Source organism: Lipotes vexillifer, unplaced genomic scaffold, assembly GCF_000442215.2.
Source record: "Lipotes vexillifer unplaced genomic scaffold, Lipotes_vexillifer_v1.1 scaffold53, whole genome shotgun sequence".
In the NCBI taxonomy this organism is placed as follows: Eukaryota; Metazoa; Chordata; class Mammalia; order Artiodactyla; family Lipotidae; genus Lipotes; species Lipotes vexillifer.
Window position 1 is genome coordinate 687,897 of NW_006791814.1, and position 6,328 is coordinate 694,224.

The window sequence follows — 6,328 nt, forward strand, 5'->3', positions numbered from 1 at the left end:
GGGGCGGGGGAGGGTCAGGCAGAGCTGGGCGTCAGTACCCCCGGACTCTGACACCTCCTTGCTGCGGGACCCCGGGTCCATCACACCTCGGCCTTATTTTCGAGGGCTTGAGGCTCAGTTTCGCCATCTCTGAAATGGAGGGGCGGTTGTGACTACAGGGCCAGTGATAACACGAGTGGAAGCACCCAGCTTGGGGAATAAGTCTTGGGAGAGCCTAGGATGAGGCTCCCAGCACCAGGACCCCGGGGGAGTTAGTGGAAGGGGAGGGGGATGCCCCCTGCCAGGCCGGACCCCTGGAAGTGCCTTTTCTCACCGTCCAGCTGTGCTCACTCTGGTCCCTGGGCACCATACACGCCCCCCTCGCAGCCTCAGCATCCCTTTCCTCATCTCCGGACTGGAGCAGCAGAGCCATCAGGAATAGCGTGGGAGGGGAGGGGGGTGGCCAGGACACCCACCCCTAGACCCTGGAGGAGGCTGGACCAGACAGGGCGTCCCTGCCCTCAGCCCCCCCACCTGCCCTGTGGTTTCTCAGAAGGCCTCAGGTGCAGAGAGGAGGCCAGGGGCCCACACCCCACTGACCCTCCACCTGCGTGGGTGACAAGAGCCCAAGCCATGGCCCTCAACTGGGCACCAGGGCATCCAAAGTGGAGTCCCACACACAGGCGGCTGTGAAACGCACCCCCCTCTCAAGGAACAGAATTCAAATAGGAACAAAGAAAAGAAGCAAAAGAAGAAAACAGAATCCTGCAGCCTATCGGGTCTGGTCCTTCCTTGGGAGAAGGGGAGACGCCAAAACTCCAGAAGTGCTGAGCCCCAGGTTGATGTGGCCGCCTGATTCCTCTTGAAGACAGGAAATGGAAGGTTGTACAAAGGCCCCTATTATGTGCCAAGCACTCAACCTTGCTGCTTCATCTGACAACCACAAGGACACCACAAGGTTGGAATTAGTCATTCCCGTTTTACAGAGGGAAAAACTCAGAAAGACAAAGCAGCCTGTCCAAAATACCATGTCTGCACAGTGCCAAAGTCAAGATTCAAAGCCAGGAGCAGTGGGTTCTGACTCCCTTCTCCTTCCACCCTTCCACTTGGCAACCAGGAGACTGGTGATGACATCGGTAGTGATTACAGCTGACACTTCCCAAGCCCCTCCACAGGCCAGGCTGCAGCTCCCGCAGACCTGAGTCACCGCACCCTCCCCACAAACCCGCCAGGCCTGGACTCTCCTACCATTTCAGAATGAAGACCCTGAGGCACAGCGAAGCTAAATGTCTCGTCCAAGGTCACGGGATAGGACATGGCAGAGCCAGGACTCCACCTGACTCGCAGGGCCCAGCCTTGCCCCGCACTGGGACCCACTTGCACAGTGCTTTGAACAGAGCGACTGGTCCATAAAGAAATATTGGACAGAAGAGGGGATTGGTAGCGAGAGGGAAGGATGACAGATTAGCACAGCCGTGGATGGTGATGGTCAAGAGGGGGCACCCAAGAGTCAAATGGCCTCTGGGTTCAGATCCCAGCTTGGCCACTTTTTAAGTACAAGCTTCTTAACTTGTCTCTGTGTCCATTTTCTTATCTGAAAAAATGACTGTAATAATAGTTCTTACCAGCTAGGGTTCTTCAGAGAAACAAGGAAGTTACTCCACAGCCTGGCACCTGCTGAGAGCTATATTCTACCATGGATGAGTGGAGGGCAGGCAGCACCAAAGCTTTGGACTGGCTCACAGGCCAGCCCCAGGGTATTCTTATGAGGCCACCAGGGGCGGTCACATTCCACACTGCACAAGCCCAAGAGTGAGCACATCCTTAAATTTTGCACCCTGGGTGCCTGGCTTGCCTCACCCTAGTCCCATCCACCCTCGTCTGCCCACTAGTTTCTCCCTGAGCTCCCCCGGTCTCCTGGGGTCCCGCTGCCTCTACCCAGAGGATAGGTGCTCTCAGACCAGCCCTGCCGGGGTTTCCAGCCTGGTGACAGTAAGCTCCCCATCACTGAGAGGTTAGAACAGAGGCCGAATGGCCACATGGAGCCCTACAGAGGGGATAAGGGCTGCAAGGAAGCTGGAAACCCACTTCAAAGCTTTGAGTAAGCTGATGGGGTGAGCATCACCGGTGTGAATGATCACATCGCCACCTGGTGGTAATGTAGGAGATGGGCCAGTTGGTCCCGGGAGGGCGGAACAGAGCACCCTCCAGCCCCCACCCCTTGCTTCTCACAATGGGGGCATTTAGACAGTTAACAAGGTCCTAATCCCGAGCACTATTGATGAGTTATTTTCATACATTATATCATTGAATTCCAACAACTCTAAGGCAGGTATCGCTATCCTTTTTACAGATGAGGATGCTGAGGCTCAGAGACTCAAAGTTAGTTGCCCAAGGTCACACAGCCAGCAAGTGGCAGAGCCAGGATTGGAGCTCAGACATTCTGACACCAAAGCCTTCCCTCATAATCGCTAAGCCTCAGGGGATTCAGTGAGAAAGAAAATAGACACCTCCCCTGGCCTCACAGAGCTTACAGCCTCGTCGGGACACAAAAATCACAGAATCATTTATTAGGTGTCCACTGTGCATTAGGTGCCAGGGATGAAGAAAGTAGCCAGGGTCCCTGACCGAATCAAGCCTGTGGGGAAGACGGACATTAATCAAATAATCACACAAATAAATATACAACAGTGTAAAAAGACCTGAAGGAAAGGTATGGGTTCTGAGACTGGACTTCAAGGTGCCTACCTGGCCTGGGGGGGTCAGGGGATCTTCCCTGAAAAAGTGATGCACTGAGCTGAGATCTGGAAGATGAGCAGGCCTTACCTAGGCAAAGAGGCACGCATTCGTTCATTAGGAAATGAAAGCAATGTGGCGCGTCCATCCATGTTTGCATTTTTTTTGCTGTTGCACATATATAAATCCAGAAATAACACATGGAATATTTGCCTCTGCAACTTGCTTTCTTTTTTTATTTTTATTTTTTATTTTTATTGGAGTATAGTTGATTTACAGTGTTGTGTTAGTTTCAGGTGTACAGCAAGGTGAATCAGTTATACATATACATATATCCACTCTTTTTTTCTTTTTTATCTTTTTTAGATTTTTTTTCCCATTTAGGCCATTACAGAGTATTGCGTAGAGTTCCCTGTGCTATACAACAGGTCCTTATTAGTTATCTATTTAATACATAGTAGTGTGTATATGTCAATCCCAATCTCCCCTTTATCCCTCCCCCACTTCCCCCCGGGGTGACCATTGGATTGTTTTCTACATCTGTAACTCTATTTCTGTTTTGTAAATAAATTCATTTGTACCACTTTTTTAGATTCCACATATAAGCAATATCACACGATATTTGTCCTTCTCTGTCTGACTTACTTCACTCAGTGTGACAATCTCTAGGTCCATCCATGTGGCTGCAAATTTGCAGCTTGCTTTCTTTGTGTGTGTGTGTGTGTGTGTGTGTGTGTGTGTGTGTGTTACGCAGACCTCTCACTGTTGTGACCTCTCCCGTTGTGGAGCACAGGCTCCAGACACGCAGGCTCAGCGGCCATGGCTCATGAGCCCAGCCGCTCCACGGCATGTGGGATCTTCCCGGACCGGGGCATGAACCCGCGTCCCCTAGCATCAGCAGGCGGACTCTCAACCACTGCGCCACAAGGGAAGCCCTGCAGCTTGCTTTCTTACTCCACATTGTCCTTCAGGTCTTTGCATGTCAACACATAGAACCATTCATTTTAACTAAGGAGGTCGTCATGCCATGGACACCTGCCATATGCACTATGATTTATCTATCCATGGTCCTGCTGATGGCATTTCGGTTGTTTACAAATTTTCATGCCTAAAAACAGTGCTACAGCCAACATTCTCCACACGGATACATCTCAAAGTGCGCGTATGTTAGAGTTCGTCTGAAGTAGGGACCTGTGTTCTTTTAAGTACTTTTCAACATCATTTTGGTGGGGGTGAGGAGAAAATACATTTCTATTAATAAAAAATGTATCTTTCCACCATCTTTCCGTGCTGCCATAATGGTGTACATGAATGTCCCGGCTGATGCTCTCAAGAATGTCAACAATGCCAAAAAGAGAGGCAAACGCCAGGTTCTTATTAAGCATGTTCCAAAGTCATCGTCAGGTTTCTGTGATGATGAAGCATGGTTACAATGGTGAATTTGAAATCATCGATGATCACAGGGCTGGGAAAATCATTGTGAACCTCACAGGCAGGCTAAATAAGTGTGGAGTGATCAGCCCCAGATTTGACGTGTAACTCAAAGATCTGGAAAAATGGCAGTAAAACCTGCTCCCATCCCACCAGTTTGGTTTCATTGTACTGACAACCTCAGCTGACATCATGGACCATGAAGAAGCAAGATGAAAATACACAGGAGGGAAAATCCTTGGATTCTTTTTCTAGGAATGTTATACATACATGCAAATAAAATGCTTCAGAGGACTCAAAAAAAATAAATAATAAAAAAATAAAATTTAAAACATATACAGAAACAAATGCATTTACGAGTTCATTTACCCTGGCTGAAGCCACTTTAAGGTTCTGAAACATTTGCCAAAATGTTTCCCAAATTTCTGAAGACTTTGTTCTTTCTTCCCTTTTTTTGTAAAATTTTTCCCAGATGGGACAGCTTCTTAGAAGACATACTTAAAGGGTTTTAAATGATGTGGGGGTTTTTTGAATCACTCATTTCATAACCAGGACTACCTTTTGCAAGCCTGATTTCAAGGTTTCAGCTGAGTGCTCTGTGGCCTTCAGGCTGGCGGGTCTCAGGCAGGTGACACCCCTGTAGTTACACCAGGTCACCTGGAGATGTACATTACCTGAGGTAGGTGGCTCCTTGGAGGTGAGGCTCACGTTTCTATTCAAGCTTTTGCACGTTGGACCAGTGTGCATGCTGCCCAGTCTGTGACGAGCTTCATGGGAAAACCTGAGTTAACCAGCACCCTACTTCCTGCTGACACCCTTCATGTGTTAGGGCCCCTTCACCTGGCTCCAGGTATATGTGTAAACTCCACATGAGAGGTTTCTAGAGCATCAGGTCTGACACAGACCTTGAGGACCATGGTGGTCTGTGTGTGTGTGTGTGTGTGTGTGTGTGTGTGTGTGTGAATGTGGGATGTGGGGCGAGGGGTGGCTGCACAATTCTCATCAACCCCTTTTAGGGAATTGCCTCTGATTCTCAGAACTATAGCTAGGGAAGGGTGAAATGGACTCTAAAGCCAGGCCTCACCACCTTCTCTACCAGATTCACTCACCGGGCACTCCCCATGGTCCACTCTGTCAGGACATAAACTGAGCGGATCAGGGCTGCACAGAAAGTCACATCCCAGGAGACAGGGTATCTGATCCAGCAGCAGTTCCAAAATCTGCCAACAGGTGGCAGCACAGCTCCTGCTCTGGCCCTCATCTCTCAGTGGCTTGGGAGTCCACTGGGACCTTCAGATCTGCATCCAGACCCTGTCTTGTGGTTCCTCTGCTTGTCTCAGCTGTGTGACTCACTCTGAGTACCCCTGCCCCCATCGGAAACCCCTCCAGCTGGCTAAGAGACTATAGTCAACTGAGGCACAAGGAATCCTGTGCCCCTGAGAATCTGTGCTCCATTGCATCACACTGGAGGCATAGAGTGGGACTACCAGACAGACTTGAAAAACCCAGGAGGGAATGTGAGGAGGCTCGGGCCAATGTGCAGCAGAGAGAGGGCTTCCAGAACCCAATAAGTTAGCCCTAGTCCCTGTCCCAGCTTCTGTCCCTTCCTTCACCTGTAGCCATAAGACCCTGAACCAAGGGTGAGTGGTCTGTGGCCACAGGCCGAGCCCGGCCTTCTCTGCCCACCATTCCAGGCAGTGCTGAGCTCACTGGCCTCAGCCCCTTACACAATAGGCCTCAGCATAGGGGGGCCCCATGCGAGGCCCCAGATATCTGGACCAGCACAGGTCCACCTGATGGCCCCCAAGATGCTGTCTCTAGCCTGGATACTGACCCTTAGTACCCTGATCCCTGGTCAGGGCAGAGCAGCCTATATGGAAAGGTGAGCAAGGATAAGCCATGACCCTGGAGCCCCTGCCCAAAGCCTGAGGTCTGAAGCCTGAGGCCCGAAGCCTGAGGTCTGGCAGGTTTCCAGCTCCACACTCACAGCTTCCAGGACAATCTGTTCATTCCACACATGGCAATTGTAATTGCATGACATGTGTGTTTGTGTGACCTTTGAATGTCCCACTACCCTCCTAATCTATAAGTCCCATAAAAGAAGGGGCCAAGTTGCCCCGGTAATCACTGCACTGAGCACAGGGCCTGGCACATAGTAGGTGCTCAGAAAAAAGACTGGAAT